Source organism: Monodelphis domestica, chromosome 2 (genome assembly GCF_027887165.1).
Source record: "Monodelphis domestica isolate mMonDom1 chromosome 2, mMonDom1.pri, whole genome shotgun sequence".
Classification (NCBI taxonomy): domain Eukaryota; kingdom Metazoa; phylum Chordata; class Mammalia; order Didelphimorphia; family Didelphidae; genus Monodelphis; species Monodelphis domestica.
Genome location: NC_077228.1, coordinates 425,837,534 through 425,862,399, shown reverse-complemented (window position 1 = coordinate 425,862,399; position 24,866 = coordinate 425,837,534). Strand labels below are relative to the sequence as shown.

General features: G+C 37.1%; 1 pseudogene; it reads right to left on the bottom strand.

Annotated features, from left to right (window-relative positions):
• Window positions 1–1,710: 1,710 nt before the first annotated feature.
• LOC100619272 (activator of 90 kDa heat shock protein ATPase homolog 1-like) lies at window positions 1,711–24,866 on the bottom strand (annotated as a pseudogene).

The following is a 24,866-nucleotide window of genomic DNA, read 5'->3' as shown; positions in this document are numbered from 1 at the left end:
TTTGGAGAGTCAATTGTTAACTTTAGCACACTCTTGGATTAAGCTGTTCAGGTATATGGAAGGGTCACTGGCTGCCTAAAGAGGAGTGAGCCATCCCAGGTCAGAAACAGCAGGTTGGGTGCAGGCCCCTGACTGGTTGCTGTATTTCAAGCCTTGGCCAAACTTGAGAAAACCCAGTCTAAAAAAATAAAATAAAATGCATATTCTCCCTTGTCAAATTGTCTTCTAGAATTTTATGTGTATCTACCCACTGACCTTTTCACAATCAACCATGAAGCCCATTTGATTATGCACAGATCAGAGCTCTCCTATTAGGTTAATACTTTCTTTAAGGATAGTCTTTTTACTTTCATTCTTTTCTGCTTTCCTTTATCTTCCTTCCTTCCTTCCTTCCTTCCTTCCTTCCTTCCTTCCTTCCTTCCTTCCTTCCTTCCTTCCTTCCTTCCTTCCTTCCTTCCTTCCTTCCTTCCTTCCTTCCTTCCTTCCTTCCTTCCTTTCTTCCTTCCTTTCTTCCTTCCTTCCTTCCTTCCTTCCTTCCTTCCTTCCTTCCTTCCTTCCTTCCTTCCTTCCTTCCTTCCTTCCTTCCTTCCTTCCTTCCTTCCTTCCTTCTTTCCTCTTTGTTTTAATCTCTGCATTCCTAGTCTAGCACAATGCCTGTGTATACTTAATACACATTTGTGAAATTGAACTGCTTTTAATTGTTTTAGCCAATAATGTGGTCTTGTGTCCTGCCATTCAACACTATGTTTCCATGGGAACATGCTTGTAAAATGTTCTAGAGAAATCTGAGGAAGCTAGTATGGTAGAAGAAAACACTGCTTCAGAAAAAAGAGTACTAAGCATATGGCGATTTCTTAATAAATGAAAACAATAACAAAGCTTTGCTTCATTTTTCCAGTAGCAATGTCCAATCCTGAGACTCCCTCTTCCCCAGGCTATATAAGGTCACAAGTTTGAATGTATGTAAGCATGATAGACTCAGATTTGAAAGTTGCCCCAGGGGGGCTGAATTATGTGCACAGCAAATAATGTACTACTGAAAGTTCAATATAAAATGATATTTCCACCAAGAGTGGGCAAACATAATCAATATTCATATAAATCTTTTCCTCAGCTTAGGCCTTTCCTTTTTACTAGATAAAGACTTTATGGACTTTAGAGATCAGTCCCTCAGACACCAGGAGCATGGCTTGGACCTTTCATTGTTGCATTTCATTGTTGCAGAAAGCTACATAGAGTGAAAATGTCAGCTCCAGATACACATTAAGTACATCTGCTGTGGGCTGGAGATTAGGCATGTGGGAAATTCTCTGCAAGCCCATTTCATCTCTGAATGACATTGTTAAAATGCTCTCCTTTCCAATATTCTCTCATTAGTCCTATAACTATAGGGAATAAGGCAGATAATATTTTTATCCCAGGTTGAAATATCAGACAACCAAAGAGAAGAGTCAATGAACTAACTAAATAAGTATTTATTAAACACTTAGTATTTGCCATGAAGCTCTGTGTTAATCTCTAAGGATACAAAGGCAGGCAAACACTTAGTCCCTGCTAGCAATTATAATGACTTAACCCAAGTCACACTATGAGAAGTAAATTGGGCCATCTACATTTATTTCACTTAGGGCTCTGAGAAAGGGAGGGAAATGATCAAAATAATGCAATAAGCTGCAAGGACACTTAGAATACTTGGGGTGTGGGTTACAGTCAGGAAAACTTGGATTCAAAACCCTCAGGCCAAGATTTAAACCCCCATTTCATCAAAATCTTGTTTTCAGGGACCAGATCAAAGAATTCCCTGGTGTGATTGCCATCAAGGAATTGTAACTTTCCACCTTCTTCTGGCTCTAACATAACAGAAGCATGAGCAAAGGTTTGAACCATTTCCTGGGTGACAAATACCCTCACGTGCTACTCTGGTGATATTAAGAAAGTGTCCTTCAAATGACATTGCAGGGAAGGATTTTGACACCAACAGATTTAGGCTGACTTAGAAAAATACCAGCTTTGAGTTTCAGTTACTCAACTTTTGCTTTTAGCTGGGTTGCTAGATCTACTGTCTCACCATTCAGAATAGGAAGTATCATGCCCTTAATGAATTCTGTTTTAAGAGTCCTTATATGTTTCCATTGTGTTTTGGATCTTTGTCAAACCTTCTTGCTTCATTAAGGCCAAGAGAGTTGTGTTAGGCTCATCTTTGTCAAGGCTCACACTAATCTCCACTTCATTGACTTTGTTTTCATCTGACAAATTGGGGACCTTCACATGTCCCTTATATTTCACTCCTGACTTAGACATACCTATCCAGTTCAGTTTGATGGTCCACTCACAGGAAAATAAGAGTTTGAAATTTTGATATTTACTAGGTTGGGACCCTAAATAAGTCACTTATTAGGTTCCTGATGAAATCTCAGAGGATTCATCTAAGAAGTGATAGGCCAGATGATAGACTTTTAGAGACTAAGTGCCAGGTCCTGCCCCCATTCCATACCCCCAGATCATGTGCCGTGCCCATCCACCCCCAAGAGACCATGTGCCAGGCCCCTACCCTCTACCAAATTCTGGGCACACCCTCCCCTCCCCCCTTACACCACACAAAGGAGGGAGAAAGGATCCCATTGAGCTGCTGGATAGAGGGGCAGGTGAAATGAGGAATATCTTCAAAGAGTGTAGAGAGGGGGAAGGGAGTGGCCCCAGTGCTCTGCTCCCCTCCATCTCTGCCACCTGTGAGCTTCCCACCTTACCCACTGTGTGTTCCCATTGGACTGCTGGTTGGAGAGGTGGGGGATGTGAAAAAATATCATCAGACATGGTGGAGAGGAGGAGAGGAGCAGCTCTGTCTAAGTCCCTCTGCATTTCTAGTAATGGACTATGGGTGGGGGAAGGGGGACCTTGTGTCCACAGAAAGTGCTCTGCATGGGTGCCATAGATTTGACATCACTGTGATAGACTGATTATAGTTTAGAAATGGGAGAAGATGGAACACTCCCATTTGCCAATCTCTTCCACAGAGGAAATTACAGATTTTTCCTCAAAAGACACTTAATATGTTTGTCAATGAGCATTACCAGTTGCAACCATTTTGAAGATATGGTGTGTCCTCATGCATGAGAGAATGGGAAAGAGGCTTTATTGGTTGGTTCTAACTGGTGTCAAGCTAGATTTTTTAGTATTGTAAAAATTAAAATGTATCGTCAATCATTTAAAATATATTTTATGAGATTTATTATTAATCATTAGAAATAAAAGAATAAAAAGGTAACAAAATAAAACCATGTGCCCGTGGCTAATCTACCTGTTCAAAAACCCCACTTACCACCACAGTTGCAACCCAGGAAGCAAAGAGAATGAAACCAGGAACTCCACTGAATAGATTCCCCTGTCTTCAGGAAGTACATAACAACAGAAAGTCATTGGGCTCCCGGGAAATGTAGATTTTAGGGTAAGATTTCCAATTACACAGTATCAACATGGCAAAAGATCTCCTGTCGAGTAGATACATATTGAAGGAAATTTCTATTTCGTTGTATATCTATTTATTTTGTTAAATATTTCCCAATTTTGTTTTAATCTGGTTCAGGCTGTGGTATTCATTTGATACTTCTACTTTGGATCCCAGAAATAGTTGAAATTTCTTTATGTTTGATTCACACTTTCTACTTTGGAGAGGTTTGAGAGGTCCCGGAGATCAGAGAAAATGTCTAGTCCTCCATCTTATTGCTTATGCTAAACTCCCCCCCCCGCCCAATTCCAATAAAAATCAATTTTAAAAAAGCTGTAGCCATTAAAAAAACTTTAAAGCCCACAAATAGGAATTTTATTTGGGTGCAAGAAAAGAGTCATTGAAGGCTTTTGGAAGAGGGAATCTGGTTCTTAGAAATGTGATACCTATTGATGTGGCTATAATTGTGGCAGATGTAAAAATGTTAGAAACAGTGAATCTAATCATAAACTTACAAGAGCAGTCTAGGTTCAAGGAAGTAAAGACCTTAATTTAAATAATAGTTGGAGAATATATGAGATACAGGTTTGAAAGTCAGGATGAGGACTGTGATTACTCAGTGTGGTTCTAAGTCAGAAGCTGAAAGCACACTAGTATAATTTTTCAAAAAAAAAATATTCCAAAGAGCAGATCCAGGAGGACACTGATATTGTTGAAAATGTCAAGGATAATTTTCCAGATAGGGTTTTTGATGTGATTGTTAATAATGGCAGTATAGATATTTTCTAGGGACATGAGATTAGTGGCTGTGTTTTAAAAGCCCGAGTTTCAAATGTAAGCTTGGGAGTTAACTGTGGATAGTATACGTAAGGCAACAAGCCAGAGGAACCTCTGAAATCAAGGTCTTGAAAATCTTATCACCAGAAGTCAGGTTGGGAAAAAAAAAACTGCTCAATATACACTGCTCTCTAAAGGTCATATAATATCCTTATTTCCCTACATTTAGAGGCAGCCCTCTTGCCAGCTCCCTAGGTAGCTAATGTAGCCAGCAATGAGCTTATCAATCTCTTGCCACATTCCAGTTATCTGCTGGTATATCTTTAGGGGTAGATTAAACCAAACAGCCTAGAGGACTCAGGAATGGAATGATTAAACTTTAAGAATGGTCTCAGGAAATGGCCCTCTGCAGAGAAGAGAATGAGATTTCATTTTCTCTTTGTCCTTGTTTCTCCCTATGTCATATAAATTCCTTGAGAGAGTGAATGGTTTCATTATTTTTGTCTTTATGCCAGTACCTAGCATGGTGCCTGACACAAAGTAGGTGATTAATAAATGCTTGTTGATTGATTTAAGTAACGATGTTTAGTGTTTGTCAATACATAACATCCTATTTTCATCAGCTAAAATCCTACACTCCAACCATATTTGCCTATTCATGGTCTACCTAATAATGTGTACATTTTGCTACTTTTCTTCCTTTGATTATGTCATTCTCCCCTGGCCATAATATTCTGCCATCACAAACGTCAAATCTTCTATAAAGCCATTCCTTATCAAACCAACTGAATTACCATGATTTATGATGGTTGTCTTCTTTTAAGATTCAACTCAAGTACTACCTTTCCCAGTAATCCTTTCTTGATTCCTCTGCTAGTTCCCTTCCTCCCAAACTACATTATATTTATCTACTTTGTATTTATTTGTATTTATTCTAGTTATGTTCATTCTGTAAATATTATATATGTACTTTTTGTCTCTTCCATTCAAATGTAAATTACATAAGGTTAGATATCATTTTATCCTTTGTATTTCTATTCCCAGGACCTAGAACAGTGCCTGACCATATCAGGAATTTAAGAAATGCTTATTGGTTTCTTGATTTTAAATGCCATCAATATGGCCCGTAACCATTTATTTGCTGCCTTAAATTATCTGCCCATGTTCATTTAGCAAACATGCTGAACACCTACCTTCTGCTATTGGACACATAAAATGTTCTGCTCAATAATAGCCTTGCAAGGTAAAATAAACCAAAAATCAACAACAAAAACCCTTGTCTTTGCCCTCTTATGAGTAGGGTTCAGTTGAAAGAACTGGATCAGAGGATTTGGTTCATATCCCATCTCTACTACTTTAGGAAAACCTTAACTTCTGTTTCCTCATGTGTAAAATGAGGGGGTAGAAACAGATGGCCTCAGTGGCCCTTTCCAGCTCTACTTATACGATCCCATGCAAAATAGTGTCTTAAGTGACAAAGGAGAAAATCAAGAGAGAAGATTTTAAGCCTGGGAAGATCAGGAAAGATGTACTGATCAGGAATTCCTATAATTGTATTTTGTCTACCCAGCTTAAGCATAATGTCTTTGGAAAGTAGTATCATGGTGTACCCACCTCTGTATTCCCTGCCTTTGCCTAGCAGGAATTCAGTACATGTTCAGAGATTGATTAATATTGAATGACCTAGAATAGATGATTCAAGAGTCTTTTTAGGTTCCCGGTTGTCTTTCTTGTAGACCAGTGTCCTTAAGAGCTACACACCCCCTAACTTTCTGTAGTGCTCTTATAAATAAGGCCCAATCAAGTCAAGAGACAGCTCCTAATCCTGAATGTACTTGTCTATTTCTTGCTCCACTTAGGCTCAGTTGCCTCTTTAACTAAACTTTTGTTATTTAGGAAATAATTGATACTTTAGGTGTACCACATAGAATGTCATGTCTTATAAAGATGAGTCTCTCCATATCATGAGACTTGTGGTCTTCACATGCTAACAAGTACCCAGTTCCTATCTACGCCAGTGCTAGTTCCAAAATAATCTTGGTTTCAAAAGAATTGTGTTTGAATCCTGAATTTAATATAGGTTAGCTGTTTGAGCCTTGGAAAGACCCAGAATCAGAATCGTAGATTCTCACATGTGCCAGGGACCCCAGAGGCTATCTATTTATTCCAATTTGTACTTGACCAATAACTTACAATATAAAATTTCCATTAAAGGGTTACCCAGCTTCTACGGAAACATCTCTAGAAAGGGTAGCCTACTAACTCCCAAAGCAAGCTGTCCTACTTTTCAATGGCTTTAATTGTTGGGAAATTTTTCACTTCATCCAACATAAATCTTCTCTTTCTCTATTGTTTCTAGTCCTTTCTACTGGGGCAAAAAGGATTGAATCACTTCTAAATGGAAAGTTTTCAAATTACTTGAATCCAACTATCATAGTTCCTCTCTGCCCCCATTAATTGCTGCCCTGTCAGAGCTAAAAATTTTAAGACTCTTAAACTATACTTCTTAATCTTAAACTGGATACTATGTGTATAACATATCAAGATTCCTTTTTGATCACTCTCTGGTGGGTCAATCTCTCAAAATTGAACCCTATGCTCCTTATATAATTAGATCAGAACATTATACAGTGGTACTATCACCTCCTATATTGTGGACACTATACTTTTAAAAATTAATTAACTTTTTTGGTTGCCAGATGATACTACGGACTCATATTAAGCTAATGGTCCATGAAACCCTCAGATTTTTAAAGAGAAAATGCTATTTAACCATTCCTTATTTATCTTTTTTATGGAATTTTTTAATGTAAATATAGAACTTCACATTCATTTCCATTTAATTTCATCCTGTTGACTTTACCTAATTATTCTAGCTGCTTGAATATGTTTTAGATCCCATTTCTTTCAACCATTACATTAACTGTCCCTTCTATATCTTTGCAATTTATAAACCTGATGAATATATCATGTATGGCCTCATCCAAGTTATCAAAAAAGACATCAGATGACAGGCAAAGGATAAATACCTAGGACTCTCCACTAGAGACCTCCATTCAAGTTGACATGGATACTTTAATGATTTCTCATTGTATTAGATCATTGAATCTGTCCTCAATCCACCAAAATTTTTTCAATTAAACTTTTGGGGCCTCAGTTTACTCATCAATAAAGTGAGAACAGTAGTACTTGATTTCATAAGTTTGTTGTGAGGAAGATACCATGTAAGCTGTAAAGCATTATAAGAAAAGATTGTTATTAAACAGATTATGGTATTCACCTCACCTATCCCTATTCCTAGAAGTCACTTTGGTCTCTGAAATGGTGTTGCTACTATTATTTAGAGAAAACAGATATATTCATGTCATGATTTTTAGAAATCCTCTAGTATAGGATTGAGACAGATGAGTGGTTCAGTAGAGTACTGAGCCTGGAGTCAGGGAGACCTGAATTTGAATCCATCCTCAGATATTCCCTAGCCATATGACCCTGGACATCTCATTCAATCCTATTTGTCTCAATTTCTTCATCTATAAAATAATCTAGAAAAAGAAATAGCAAACCACTCCAATATCTCTGCCATGAAATCTCCAAATGAGGTCACAAGAAGTTAGACATGGCTGAAACAACTGAACCACAAAAAGGATAGGATTATTAAACATTTTATTTTATGCTTTTTTCAGATCTTGCAAAACAATTCAAGTATGTATTGATACCCTCCTTTTTGCAAGGAACTGTCCTAAATGTGTGGGTTAGGAATAGAAGAAGGAAGGATATAGAGAAATAGAAGGCTTAGTCCCTGCTTTCAAGAAGCAGATAATCTAGTTGGAAAGATAAGATACATACATCCAACTTAAATAAAATTTAAAAATCTAAAGGGGTTCAAGTAGACAATAAAAATACGTCATGTGGCACTGCATAATTAAGAGCTGATTTAATTATTCAAAAGACTATTGTAAAAGATGTGTACCCATCTCCTCCCCCTCCCATCCTGCTTTATTTAGCCTTAGTAAGACTACATTAGATGAGGGCCTGATGAGGAGAGTTCATATCTGTCATTTTCATTGATGTAAGAATTCCTACTAAGTAAATTATGTTCACCAATGGAAAACAGCAATTATTCTGCAATTTAAGGTCTTAGAGAGTTGCTTGGGATTACTGAGCATTTTAAATGATTCATGTAGGATCACATAGCTATGTGATATATGTAAAATTAGGACTTGATCCCAGCTCTCCTGATTATGAGACTCCCGATAGCCTCTGTGGATGGTTAAGAAATACAAACATTCAGGATTTTGGATGACAAGAGTCTGGGGTTTTTTTTTCCTCTAGTTATGATGTAGTAAATACCAACAGTTTCACCATCAGAAGAATGACTTTTTAGAATTTAGATTTACTTCAGAATGCAGGAAAGAGCTAAAGGCTACCTTGGTTATGACCTTTAGCATACAGCAAATTTCAAAATCAATTTTATTGTAGAAATATATAACCACAATATGCTTATAACTAAGAAATTGAGATTAATCAAAACTGACAGTATTTCCCAGTCTCAGCAGAACTAATAACAGTACATTTAAAGAGCTTGGCTGCATGTGAAATAGGTAGAGGAAAGATGGTGAAGGCAGAGGAAATAAAATTGCCTTAAGAAACAGAAGAAAAACCTGGTAGAGTGCCCTGTACACAATATGTGCTCAATAAACGTCATTCTTGCTGACAGAAAGGGAAAAAAGAGGAAAAGGAATAGCTAAAATTTTCTATTACCAGCACAAGAAAATCAAAGAAACAAACTGCTCCCAGAAATACTGCACTGTTGGAAACTCAGCCAATTCATAAAATTATAAAATCTGAGAGTGTGGAAGGAGGTCTAAAGGACTTAATCAGATGTTGATCCTTCCATATTCTAGCAGGAACAAAAGGACTAAGAAGAAGGAAAGCACAGATTCTATAGTCAATTTATAGAGATTGGTACTGAAATTTAAGGGTAAAATTACTTTTTTTAGTAAGCATTTGTAGACAGTAAGTCAGGAGCCTTAACAGGACTGGAGCTTGAAGGGATATTAGAGGCCTCCTTTTCCAACCTCATCATTTTCCAAATGAAGAAAAACAGAGGGCCCCAAAAGTGAAATGACTTAACCCAAGGTAGCCCAGTTCTCTGTATGATTCCAAATTTAACACTACTTCCATTACCCCCCCCCCAGGCTTCCTTCCTATTGATCCACCAGTTTTTCACTTGGGCTATTTGTTCTGCCTCTTATTTCATGTAGGCGTAGACCATACCAAAGCTGGTGGAATTAGCCTGTCTCCATTGTGTCTCAGTAGAGCACCCCACTCAGTTTTTCAGAAAGTATTTTTTTATTCCATACTCCAGAAGCACTTCCTATGATTCCTACATGGCCCATTGCTCAACTTCTTGTTCTAGGTCTCACTTCTTTAATTTGTAAAAAGAGTAGGTTGGCTTAGATGAACTGTAAGGGACCTTTCAGTTATAATACGCAATGATTTCTATACAATATGCTTCTTCCTTGACTTTTATCAACAAGCCCACATGTCCATCTGTTATCTGTATGGATTTGTCAAAATTTTCATGACTTCAGTCTATCCCCAAATGCCAGGAATTAAGTAATTGGAATAACTCCATTAAGGCAAATGTATAACCCAGAGTTGCCGAAATATAATAATATATTTTATATACATATGTATATTTCACTTTTCTTATAACATTCTTTGTTCTAGAGGAGTTTAGCAGGAACACAAGTAGTGATTAATGCACAGACTTATCTTGGTGAGGCTTCATATCATGGGTTTTTTTTTTAGTTTTTCTTTTTAATTATTCAAACAAAAAACACCAACAAACATGAACATTTCTATATGTAAAAAAGAACAGAAAAGTTGGGCCCCAAATCACAAATCCCTAACATGGTGCAATTTTTAAAGTGTATAATATGTATGATACCTTTTAAAAGTTGTCTTGGTTGTCTCTGTCTTCTGTTCTTGTCTGTGTATTTTAAACATGTGATTCAATAACCCCTTTTTCTCTGTTATCTTCTTTTGGGAGTCATCACTATCATTTTGCCCTCCCCCCATCAAAAATATCTCCAACAAAGAATTATAGTCAAGCACAATAAATCCACACATTAGCTATGTCCAAACATGTATATTTCATTCAGAATCGGTATTCCATCACCTCTCTGTCAAGAAGGACATTCCAACATAGGTTGCCAATATCATTTGATGTCTCCTTTCATTTTCTCAGAGATAAGAGGATGATTAACCTAAACTGAAGCTTTCAAAAGACTCAGAATCCATTAAAGAAAGGCCTTGTGTAAATACAAGGCATGTTTTATTGGAAAAACAGCACTAATTTCTTTGTTCACCAAACAAATACAACCCCGGGTGTCCTGAGAGATCCCAATGTGAGACCCTTTCCACCAAAAGATCAATGTCTCCACTTAGCTGGCTGAAAGCCTCTCCCTCCTCGTCCTGGATGCACTTTCATAATTAAATTTCCATGAAACCCTCAATACAACATGACTGCTAATGTCTGGCAATTCTCGACCATAGCACATGACTAAACAATGAAGATCAGGGTTGAATAAGGAAAACATGCCAGTCTCTGTAGTCAATTTCATTGACAGAAAATGAGTCATTTGAAAGGGAAAATTATGGAGCTAATTTGGTTTCTAAAGATTAACTAGCAATTTGATAAATGCTGACAGCAGTTTTTCATGCAACTGATGTAGGCAGGGCCTGGATGGGTTAGCAATCTGTCTAGTATTTTTAAAAGTCAGAGATCAGTTGTTAAGTTTCCAATTTCCCAAAACACAGAGATTTTCCGGACTGCAAGATGAAAACACTCTGTTAAGTAGAAAAAGTATTTCATAATCTCTCTGGTCTCTTATGCCAATGCCATGTCTACATGGTAGTAAATGTTTCTAGGAAACAAATAGATGATATATACATGGTGATATAGTGGAGGTGAGGGCATGGAACTTGGTCTCATAGAGCTCACCATTCCATAAAGAAGATATACAATATTAATAATAACTGACATATATAATGATATAAGTTGTTATAAACAAACTGACACTTAAAGTTTGCAAAGCATTATATATATATATATTATCCCATTTGAATATTTCAAAAACTTGATATATATTTTGATTTTTTTGTTCCAACTAGACCTGTGATTTCTTTGATAGAAGGATTTATTGGTTTTTACTAGCAAAGTGGCACACCCTCTATAATCCCTCACCTTAGAGAATTGCCTATGAAGTTTGTTTGCTTGATTTTTGAAGGTAAGAGAAAATTCTGGCCTTGATGGGCTAAATCATTCCTTTGAAAAGAGCTATAGAAGCAGATTAGATTAAGATCCCAACATATTTTTTATATATCTGACTCACCCTAGAAGCATGTATACTTTTTAATCAATAGGCTGCATTAAAATGCATCATGAGACAACTGTATATATTTTCCAGGTTATTTGAGATTTACAATACAATTATTCTCAGGTAAATCATATTGGATCTCTTCTAGCAGTTATATGACTTGGCCAGAGTCACACAAATAGTAAGTGGCAGAAGAATGTTATTTGGGTTACTAGAATTCCAAAATCAATGCTTTATTCTGGAGTCGATACTCCATATTGTTATAGGAAATAGTCACATTTTATAGATGAGGGAAATGAGTCTTAGAAAAGTTAAATGATTTATCCATGGTCACACATGTAGAAAACATCAGGCACCTAGCAGATTGACTAACATGACAGCAAAGGAAAGTAATGAATGCTGGAGGGGATGTGGCAAAACTGGGACATTAATTCATTTCTGGTGGAGTTGTGAATTGATCCAACCATTCTGGAGGGCAATTTGGAACTATGCCCAAAGGGCGCTAAAAGACTGTCTGCCCTTAGATCCAGCCATAGCACTGCTGGGTTTATACCCCAAAGAGAAAATAAGGAAAAAGACTTGTGCAAGAATATTCACAGCTGCACTTTGTGGTGGCAAAAAAATTGGAAAATGAGGGGATGCCCTTCAATTGGGGAATGGCTGAACAAATTGTGGTATATGTTGGTGATGGAATACTATTGTGCTAAAAGAAATAAGGAACTGGAGGAATTCCATGGTGACTGGAACAACCTCCAGGAAGTGATGTAGAGTGAGAGGAGCAGAACCAGGAGAATGTTGTACACAGAGACTGATACACTGTGGTACAATCAAATGTAATGGACTTCACCATTAGTGGCAATGGAACGACCCTGAACAACTTGGAGGAACCTATGAGAAAAACCACTATCCACATCCAGAGGAAACACAGTGGGAGTAAAAACACCAAAGAAAAACAACTGCTTGAATACATGGGTCTAAGAGATATGGTTGTGGATGTAGACTGTGTAAACAACAACATGGAAATAGGTTCTGATCAAGGACACAAGTAATACCCAATGAAATTGCGCATTGGCTGCAGGAAAAGTGGGTGGAGGAGAGGGAGGGAAATAATGTGATTATTGTAACAGAGGAATAATGTTCTAAATTGACAAAATAAACTTATTCAAATGGAAAAGAAAAAAAAGAAAACATCAGAAATACAATTTTATTTCAGGCCCAGGACTGAAGCAATTAGGTAGCATTATCTCTCAAAATATGTAAATAATGTCATTATACCCTAGATCATGAAATTACTAAAGCCAAATGTTACATGAGAGCTACATAATAGTCGAGGATGGGAGAAAGGATTTCTGATTGACATATCAAGGGATGCTTCAGGAGGGAGATGCCATTTGAATCAGCCTTTGGAGGATCAATAAGAATTTGACAGGCTGAGCAAAAGGGGTTAGGAGAGCAAGGAAGGAGAGAATTTCAGTTTCAGGGAAGAGACTGTTGATGAAAAGTTTGGGTTACATTTGTAGAATAAGTAGTCTACATTGGCTAGAACATATTGTGAGAAAGGGAATAGTTAGAGATGAGGCTAGATGGTATCCAATATGACTTACCCATGAATAATTGTAACATGAATATCAAATCACCTGGAAAATATATAGTTGTTGAATGACACATTTTAATATGGCCTGCTGATTTAAAAAGTGGATATGCTTTGAAGGTGAGTAAAATATGTTGGGGTCATGATCTAATCTGTTTCTATGGCTCTTTTCATTCCACCAAAGCCAGAGTATTCTCTTACCTTCAAAAAAATCACTCCCTGAAAATTGTTCATTCAGAGCCTTGGTATTTTATTAAGACTTCTTTTCCAAAAAAAAATATAAGGTATTAAAGCTCAACATTTCCATGAGCAGAATCTAAATGAAAAGATAAGCTGTTATTAGAACATTCATATGGAAGAGGCAAACAATTGGTTTCAGATTTTTTAAATGAGGCCAAATAAAGAGTTGTAAGTGCCTTTTATTTTAAGGTATTGGCACTCAGATGATTAAATGGAATAAAAATGATGGATGCTAATATGCTACTTATAGGGTTTTATCGTTAGATTGAGGAGTGAGGCTGGAAAAAGTTTCTTCTTGAGAGCAGGATTCACTTTTCTGCCATGGCAAAAGAGTGCCAGGCTTAGAATCAAAAAGGCATCCATTCAAATTCTGCTTTAGACACTTAGAAACTGTATGAGAATGCAATAATAATACCAGTCTCAAAAGGTTGTCATAAACATCAATGGAGCTAATATAGATAAGGAGCTTTGCAAGTCCTAAAATATTATGTAAAGGTGAGCTGTTGTTTTTGTTATTCTTGTTATTCCCAATGCTATGCCCGGTGTCTGGCACACAGTTATGGCTCAATAAATGTTTGTTGGTTAATTAATGAATTAATTCTTTTTTTTTTAAACCCTTAACCTTCCATCTTGGAGTCAATACTGTGTATTGGCTCCAAGGCAGAAGAGTGGTAAGGGCTAGGCAATGGGGGTCAAGTGACTTGCCCAGGGTCACACAGCTGGGAAGTGTCTGAGGTCAGATTTGAGCCTAGGACCTCCCATCTCAAGGCCTGGCTCTCAATCCACTGAGCTACCCAGCTGCCCCCAATGAATTAATTCTAATGAAACTTACCTCAATTGGAAGAGATAACTCCCTCAGGGAATTTGTATCATGACCTTGTAATGTCCAGAAAGAAAGATTCTGTAAAAAAATCCCTCATGGAAAAAGATAAGGAGGCACCTAAATGAATAATGTGGTGTATTGAGGCATATGAGTCATGAGTATGTTTCACAGCAACATCACTTGTCATTGTAAGTTACTATGGTTTCCAAACTCCTTATCTGCTCTATCTCGGTAATGAGGACCAATAAAGCATGACCCAACTGGTATGGCTAGAGAAGGATTGGTGGAGAACAATCTTTTTATGGCCTTGTCTCTTATAAAATACTTGAATGGCTACTTGTACCTAGCCTATCTTAAAATTTACTGTACAGTATTGAACACAGTAATTGGCTTTCAGCATTTCAGCAGTGCTCTGTACTGCAGTGAGATCAATATTATGTGCCTTTGTCTACATTATTAAGAGGAAGAGAGAGTCTTTCCTTCAGAATCTAGGATAGAGATGAAGGGGATGAAAAATGATGTAAAGCAATCGGGAAAGTGCCCAATGTAGTTAATGTCCATAAAAGTTTATTAAACTCAACGATGGTGACGCCGATGGATAAATAACAGATGGATCTGTCTTGTACTGGAGGAAAATTCTGTGTGCTTCATTTTAAACAGATGGTATTTCAGAGCCCTTATGGAGTACAGGGTACTCTATGTTAAATTTTCACTCTTGAAACTCAGGTTAAGACACCAAATAAGATGATTGATAGCAACTAATGGGGGGAGGCTTTTTAATAGCCCCTTTACCCTTATTCTTCTGGTGATTTTCTTTATAGTAACAACCCATCCTATTTTCTCCCTTTAAAATAACATGCAATCAATTCCAAAAGATCTATATGTCTTATGCTGCCCTACATAGGAGGATCATAGATTTGGGGATGGAAATGACTTTAGAGGCCAATTAGTGCAACCTCATTTTACAGATGAAGAAACTGAGTCCCACAGAGGCAGAGTATTTTGTTCAAGGTCTCACAGCCTCTAAGTGACTCTGACTTGGATTTATAATGTAAGCACTTTATAATAATAAGAGCTGACATTTATATAGTCTTTGGTGAGGAGCTGGGACTCCTCTGCTTTTTGATATATGCTGTGGGAAATCACAGGCACTTGACTTAGACAGGGTTTCTGTTATCATTTAAAGGTCTCTGACCCAAAGCTTTCAGCAAAGCAGCTCAGACACAAAGAAATGGTTTGCATTGCTCCCTTTGGAAGTGCAACCTGAAAAATAGACTTCACACTGACCAGGCTTCTCGGCTCCCTAGGAAGTGTTTTATTATAGGCTAAGTGTTCACTGAGCAAGTCCTGTCTGATGTTGTCAAGGAGAGTTCAGATAGTTGGAGGAAGCTCCCTCTAGTGATTTTCTGTAACAACTTTGGACAACAAAGTATTTCTGAAAAGCCAGTCCAGACAATGGGGAGGATCTGTTCTTGCCTGTGTAAACAGGCAAGTACCTTCCCTTTTTCCACTCAGTTGTTTCAAAGCAAACGTGAGCTAGAAGGAAACATAATATCTGGCCTTGAATCTCAACCCCATCCATTCCTCCACCAAAAATAACAAAATTATAGATACATATATATCATAATAGTAACCTATGCCTGGTATGCTTTCAGAATAGGAAGATAACACTGCACAAGCTTTTATTAAGCACAGTCTCTTCCCCCAAGAAATTCCCACTCTAAACTTGGGGGAAAGAAGCATGATAATATATATAATAAAACCAACTTTGAAAACTGTAGGAGCATTGATTAATGCAATAACCCTCCATGATTCCAGAGAATTGATAATGAAACAAGCAATTCACTTTCTTTCCTTTTCCCCCTCCATTATCGAGCAGGGAGTAAAAGGGAGAGAAAATACATTGAGGTAACTTTGGTAGGATGAGTTCACTTACAGACACAATAAATTTGACATGTCAACAGGATAATCAATTGGAGATGTCTAACAGGAACTTGGAAATGTAAAAGAATGAGATAAACTGAAGCATTCTGGCCAAATTGGTCTTAAAGAAGTCCCTTCTTGTTTTTAGTGTTCATAATTATTAGATTACCAGAATTTAGCCCAAGAGCTGAACCTCACCATTTTCTCTCACCTTTAGAATTAGAAAATCAAAGCAAAATTTCAGTTAGGGACAGGGATTGAATAGCCATTGCTTACTTGAAAGGGTGCAATTACATAGTCCTGTCCTGGAGAGTCCATAGGATAAGAGCTAGAAATGACCTTCTTTTCAACTTTGTAATTTTATAGATGAGAAAACTGATGACCTTAGTGGATAAGAGACATGCCCATGGTTATAAAAATAATGACAGAGCAAAGATTTCCCCCTTTTCTCTTCTTCCAACTAGCAAAATTTCCTCCTCCTCAACCAAATCTCTAAGACCAGAACTGAAAAATATATAGTAGAAACTCCTCTTGAATGTAATTATTCCCTCTCTCTCTCTCTCTCTCTCTCTCTCTCTCTCTCTCTCTCTCTCTCTCTCTCTCTCTCTCTCTCTCTCTCTCTCTCTCTCTCTCTCTCTCTCTTTCATCACCATGAAACTCTACCCTTTCAAATTACTCTTACCTGGTGTTTCAATGTAGCCTTTGTAACATTGGTAATAAACTGTCCTTTATACTAGACCTGTTTTTCTCACGTTCCATCTTATTTCATTTTTGTACCTTTTGGTAATGGATGCAATATCTTCAGTAATGGATGCATACATCTTTAATGGCCCCTGTTATGGGGCACCAGAAGAAGGAGAAGGCATTCCTTTTCTCTTTACTACCATATCCAGGTATTCCTTTTGCTGCCATCTTTCATTAACTTCTTTTCTCCCTCTGTGAAGTAGGAATTAATTTTCACTCCATATATCCCCATACCCCATTTGATTAAATTTTATTTTATTTTATTTCCCCCAGTAACAAGAAACATTTTCCAAAATTTTTCAAAGAATATTGAACCCTGAATTCTCTCCCTCTTCCCTTTCCCCACTACCCCCATCTATGTTGATATGATAAGCAATCATATAGCTTTTACATATGCAATCATGTAAAACATGTCCCCATATTAATCCTTTTGTGGAAGGAAACTAAAATTTTAAAAATTAAGAAGGAAAGGGGAAAATTGACTTTCGTCTGGACTTAGTTTCTATTTGTTGCTTTTCTCTAGAATTTTTTATCATGAGTGCCTTGGGATTGTTTTGGATCATTGTACCACAGAGAATAGCTGTTACTCACAGTTGTTAATTGCATGATATTCCAATCACTGTGTTCAATGTTCTCATGGCCCTGCTTATTATTTTACCCCACTTCAGTTCATGTAAGACATTTCAGTTTTTTCTCCTCCTGTTTGCCATATCTTACAGCACAATTGCATTCCATTACAACCATATACTATAACTCACTCAGCCACTCCATAATTGATGAATATCCCCTCACTTTCCAAATCTTAGTTCTACTACAACTCCAACCCATGCACTAGATCCATGGTGCTGGTCTTATAAGTAGTTTGGGGATGAAAATTACTTCACCTTTTATTTGTGGGTTTTGCTGCTCCAGAATTTGTCCTAAGGTATTATATCACAATTTGGTAGAGATCAGATGAGGATCTGTACCTTCTCCACCAATCCATTAACTTCTTTCAGGTTCATTCTAGCTAGCTATATTGCCTTATCCAGATTTCAGTTCCTGTTACTTTATCTCCTAATCCCTAGCTTAATTCAGTTCATTGTAATTAAATTCAATTGAAGAATTAAGTTTATACTATCTGCCAGTTATTATGTTGAGAACTGAGGATAAAATGATTAAAATGAAATAGTTTCTGACCTCAAAGGATTTACATTCTTCTGGGAAGAAACTATATTCTTCTTCATTTCAGAGAGTTCAGGACCTGACTCTCCACCTACCTGAAACTCTGCCCTCAGATTTGGGAATTTCAAAATATTTGTTGATATCACTTCAAATACTGAGGACTGGATCTTCAACCATTTCCATTACTAAAATCTTCACCTTCCTTTTACCTTAGTGAGGAAAAGAAGGAAAGAAGTATAAGTGAAGTGTCTACCCAGACAGTGTGGTAAACAGTTGAAATTTTTTATCTCATTTGCTCCTCACAATAACTCTGTGAAATAGATGCTATTGCTATCAATTGAGGAAACTGAGGCAGAAATGTGCTGTGTCTGGCCCAAAGTTACACAGCTAGTATTTGAGACCAAATTTGAAACTGGGTCTTCCTGATTTCAGACTCAGTGATCTGTCCATTGTGTCACCAGGCTACTATGCCCAGGGGGTAGCAGAACCCTTGATCTTACAACCATAGCTATTCTATCTCCCTGAGTCATAATTCTGAAATTCCTTCCTTACTATTCTTTCATTTTTTCCTCTGCTTCTGTGTTTTTACACCTATTCTTCTTCCTCACCACAATAGCAATCACTCTACTTACTCAATCCACTTCTTCCTCATTCACCCACTTTCTAGGACTTCACTTTCTTCTCTTCGCAATCTTAATCTAATAGTTTGCATTACCACCTTTTCTTGAATCTGTTGCCTCTTTCTCCAAGCAATGCTCGTGCCTTTCCAAATCCCAAATTTGAGTTACTTGTAGCTCAGTCTTCTCATTCTGAGTAGCACTAATAAAGGAGATGGTCCAGCAAATGCAGGGTCCACTAGCTATATAATCTCACCTACTTCCTCCCTGCTACAAAAGAATATCTTCATTACCTCTAACTGATCCTCTTTCTCATTTCTCCATAGTAAATATTCTAGAAAGTCTCTTTTCTCCTTAAGCCATCTACATTTCTTCCTCTAAAATGCTCATACTACCTTACTCTTCCCTTGAAAACCTCACTTCATATTTTGTTGAGGCATTAGAGTGTTGTCATGAACTATTTCTTCCTATATCCACAATTCAAATCCCCTTGATATCATTCCTCAATTATATCCATTTTTATTCTAGTTTCCAGGGGAAAAAAAGAAGATGATCCTACTCCCTCCCTATGACATTCCTCTATGCAATGTGAAAGAGGAATTGGGAAAGCATGCACAAAAGCCAGAAGCAGAGGCTGAGTGGTGAGCTGTCAATCCAACCAAGGTTCCATTTGGAATGTTACCAGGAAACAATTGAAGGCAAAATGCCAAGTATTGCTGAACTCTGAACCTGACTTCTGCTGGTTGTCATATACCAGGGGAGGAAGAACTGATTTATCTCTTGGACTTGGATAATCTCTCTGACTTGCTCTGTTGGTGATAGTGACTGAAAGCCAGACCTATCAATCATTCCTCTCAATTTGAACTCTATCCCAATATTCTCCAACCTGTAGCATAGGGAAATACCCAACCCTCTTACCTCCATCCTCTATCCTTTCCTGCCTTCCCCAATTAAACCCCTTACTTAAGATAAAGAAAAGAAAAAGTATTTTCATTTGAGATACCACAAACTTACCCTGAGTGATTTAGTAGGAAGAAGGAGACAAGAGGGAAGCTGAAGAGGCTGAAGAGAGAGGTTGGGAGAGTGGGAGGAAAAGGGAGGAAGAGAGGTAAAAAGGGAGGAGGGGAAGACAGAAGAAAATAAGATAACTGCCTGATCTGTTAGTTATAATTTACCCATCAAATACACCTCCTCATTATTATCTATTACAAGTTGGCACCCCAGATGGGACTGAACTTTACAATCACTAAAACAATAGCAAGATGTTTAAAGAAGTACTCTGTGGGATAATTGTGCTGTCAGCCATTATGGGCTACTGGATCTAAAACATCCTGATTCTGGATTTTGTTCATGCTTTCCCAATTCCTATTTCACACTATACAAGTTATTTTATCTCCTATCATCTATTCTAGGAACTCCTTCCATTTATCATCACTGCTTTTTCTCTGATTGCCAGTCTTTTTTCACCCATTGGCTCCTTCAATAATGCTTTCAAATAAGTACAGGTTTCCTCTTCCTTCATGAGAAGGATTAAGAACAATTTCCACTTGACCCTCAAGCCATCCTCTCAAGCTATTTTCCTTTAATTCCAATTCACTTCATAGTCACAACCTCAGATAAAGCTATCTACAGCTGTCATCTCAACTTCTTCACTTGCTACTCATTTCTCAGCCCCTTGTAGTCTGGCTGCTGACCTCAATACTCAACTCACATGGCTCTCTCCAAGACTATTGATGATCTCCAAGTTACTAAACCCAAAAAAACTTTTCTCAGTTTTTATCTTTAGTGATTCTTCTGTGGCATTTGGCACTATTTACTACCCCTACTATCTGGATGCTGTCTTTTTCCTGGGTGTTTATAATAATACAAGATTGTAATTCTCCTACCTTATTGATTGATGCTTCTCAGTTTTTTAAGATGATCAGTATTTGTGTCCTGACTCTTTTGCTTATATGTACCCAAAGTCTCTGCTCTGAGTCTTCTGTCCCTACCCTTATAAGATCTCATGGAGTCAAGAGCCATTTCTATACAGATAACTCACAGTTCTAAATTTATAACTCGAGTCTCTTTCCTCAACTCTAGACCCATAACAACCCACCTGACGTCTCTATCTAGATGCCCTAAAGGCATTTCAAACTCAACAAATCCAAACCAAAATTCAACAAATTTCCTTCTAAAATAATTTCTCCTCCTAACTTCAATATTTTTTGCAAAAGGTACCCTCAATCATCCAGAACTTCTGATTTTCAACATTAAGGTAATCAACTCTTCATTCTTCCTTAACCCTATGCACAATTAATTATCAAAACTAGTCGACCATATCACCATTACATCTTTTCATTCATTCACTTCACTTTTTTAGTTTGGTTATTGTAATAGCTTTGTAGGAATAAAAGTTAGGGATAAACTGGTTTCTAGGGTTAGTTGAAAGAAGGGAATTTTGAGATAAGCCTTGGGAGAGGATTCTGGGTAAGAAAAGAATTGTGGGAGTCTGAACTGAAAATAACTGAACTTACTTCCTCTTTGGATTTTCCTTGAGTTGAAAGGGTTTTGGGCTCTCTGCATGGATTTTCATCTAGCTGAAAGAGGAGTTTTGCTCGGAGGGATTTTCCCTGGATAGTCAAGATTTCATGGAGAAATGTTTAACTTCTTGGTAGAGAATTTATTTGGAGTAAAACAATTTCCCCGAGTCCAAAGATCATCTGCCAGTGTTTCATCTGCCAGAATTCCTCTTAGGCTAAGGTAATCCAAAGATTTCCACATGTAACTTTGGGTTACTTAGTGTAGCAACCAAACCCAGGCTTTTCCACTTTATTAATCACTAGTGGGAAGATTAGGATAAAGTCAGATAGTATGGGGAAGCATTTTAGGTAGCACAGGGAGCTGTAGATAGGGTCCAGAGAAGAAACAGAAGGCTCCTCTTAAGCAGGGAATTTAGAAGGTGGGTGAAGTTAATTTTAAGAGTGTTAGGGTCATACCTAACAGTTTCCTTTATTCCCTTTATGAAATAAACTTTGTTTTCCATAAGCCAAAGGCTGTGTGCTTAACTGGCCCTGGGGAGTTCCTAGGTGGGTTGAAACATCTAACATTCCTCTAGGACAGTTCCCCATTATTGCTTCCTAATTATTCTTTATCTCTAGCATCTCCCTCTCTCCAGTACACTTTTCAAATACCTACTAAATTTCTATTTCTTTTATTTATTTATTAACAAATTTTATCCACAAATGTTCAAGTTCCTTCACACATCACAGAAGGCATCATTCAGGAGACAGATGTGGTCGCACCAGTTATTTCTTTCATGTTTCAACCTTTCAATTCAATTCACTCAATTCACTCTCTAGAGGTTAACTCTCTCTCTCTCTCTCTCTCTGTCTCTCTCTCTCTCTCTCTCTCTCTCTCTCTCTCTCTCTCTCTGCCTCTCTTTCTCTGACACTCTCTGTCTCTCATTCTCTTTGTCTTTGTCTTTCTCTCTCTCTCCTTTTTCCCTCTCTCTGTCTGTCTTTGTCTCTCTGTCTGTCTCTCTGTCTCTGTGTTTCTCCTCTTTCTCTCTCTCCCCTTCCCCTCTCTCTCTCCCTTCCTCCCACCCACCAGAGCTGCTAGAAAGGCTGCTAAATGAAACCTAAATGCGAACCTGATCCAGTAATGAAAGCTAAGCTATCTAAATGCTTCTGCTCCAAAAATCTGATAGAAAACAATAACCCATTTTAGGCTTAGACAACTCCTGTCAAATTACAACCATTTGGAAGCAGTGTTCTATTCAAAGTCTAGAAAAATGAACAAAACTGATATCTGCATCAAGATTCTTATAACATTGGTTTCTTTATTCCTGGGCAAATAAATGATTTGTGATGTCCTTTCATAAGTGCAACCTGGGCCAGGAGATTAATACATAATAGCATATAGATATGGAACAATTAATTAAATATTAATATAAATAATGTATGAAATATAATATACAAATGAGATAAAATATTAATATAAGCTATATAATATATAATAATATATTACATAAATAATGTTTTGTAATATAAATAATATATAAATGTAATCAAATATTAATTAATAACAAGTATCTATTACATGCAAAGCATTATGTAAGGAACAGAGTAGGGGAAATCGTGTACTAATAAGCAGTTGAGGGCTCTGAGGCCTTGTTCTATCTCTAACACAAATGAGCTTTGGGAATTAATTCTTAAAATAAAAGGGTTGGATTAGATCATCGATAAGATTCTTTCCAATTATAGCATTCTTTGTTTTTAAATATAGAAAACAATCTTAGACTTCATTGTGTTTATGATTTTGTTTAGAAGATAAAGAAAAATGTATTTAGTCTCTTTGCATGGCTAGCAAGTGTATGTGAATGTGACTATGGTATGGTAGTTAATCTCACATACTCAACAGTTCAATGTAAGGAAAAGAATGCTGAACTCTTAAGTCAGGAGGTCCAGATTCAAATTCTAATTTTGATACTTCTCAGATCACAAGCAAGTCACTTCAACTCTAAATCACAATTTCCCCATTTATAAAATGATGGTGATCATTCAGACAATATCAATAGGTATTTATTAGGTGCTGACTTTTTTCCACTCCCTGTGCTAAGTATTAAAGATTTAAACACAGAGCATGAAACAGTGTGTACTTTCAAGAAACATATATCCCATCAGATAGTTAAGAGTTCTGGATTTGAAATCAGGAATACCTGAACCCAAATTTGACTTTAGAGAATTACTAGCTATATAAACGTGGTCAAATTACTCAGCCTCTGCCTCAGTTTCATTATCTATAAAATGATATTAGTAATAAGTTATCTCCCAGGGTTGTTTTGAGAATAAAATGCTATAATATTTGTAAAGCATTTTGTAAGTCTTGGTTAGTTAGTTGTTGTCCTTTGAAATCAAAGAAGACCAAAATGACATCACTATGCTATATAATTGTACAGTGTGTTCAACTATGGATAAGACCAATACAACCTAGGAAGACTCTACCAGAAGTCAGGCACAAATAGCCTGTATGAACATGTGGGATGCAGCTGTCTCAAATTTACACATCTCAAGTTTCTTTTGAGCTACTATAATTCTGCTTTGCTCATAGAGAGCTGTACCTTTGTTGTAGTGGGCATGCCATCCTGAATGGTCCTGTGCCAATGTTGCCCATGTCTCATAATTGATACCAAAGTTCTTCAGAGAGACCCTTAAAGTGTCCTTGCATATATAGCTTCTTCTGACCTCCCTATGTGAGTTCTCTGTAAAATAGTCTATTAGGTAAACATGTGGTTGGCATTTGGATAACATGGCCAGCTTATAAGAATTATGTTTTCAGCAGTAGAATCTGAATGCTAGTAGTACAGCACAAGAAAGTGTCAGATATCTTGTCTTGGCTGATGATCTGAAATCATGAAAAGCTGTAAAAATGCTAAGCATTTTAGTGTTAGAGGCTACACATAAAAATTAAAGAATGATCATGATGAAAATTATACTTATAGTATCTACCTTGTAGCATGGTTTGGAGACAAGAGTTTTAAAATTTTAAAGTGCCATAAAAAGGTACATTTTCATCATTACCTCACTAACATGCACCCTTCCTTCAAGGGTACAGTTTGTAACCTAGCCACACTGTCTCATCCTCTGCTATGCCTCCAGTAAATCTTTCATATCACCTACCCGATTAAGAGAGTTCTTCTTATAGATAATAATAATAATAATAATAATAATAGGAATTTTTAATAGAGTGCCCACTATCCACCAGGTACTATGGTTAAGCTCTTTACAAATATTGCCTCATTTAATACTCACAACCACCCTGGGAATTGCAATTATCATGTCCATTTTATGAATGAAAACTGAGGCAAACAGAGGTTAAGTAATTTCCTTGGTCAAACAAGTAGTAAATATCTGAGATTAGATTTGAACTCAGTTCTTCCTGACATCATGCTCAGTACTCTATTCACTTCCCCACCTTTCTTCCTCTTTCATATTTCACTGTTATGAATACAACACTCAGGGTTTCCAAGTGGCATCTCTTATTTATATTAGAGATGAATTTGCCTCCTTTATTAATCACCTACTTTCTGAATTGGGTCTTTCACAAGACTTTTTGCATGAAAGTTATCATTAGTGACATGCTCCAAGTTAATTATATCAAACGCGAATCTCCTCAT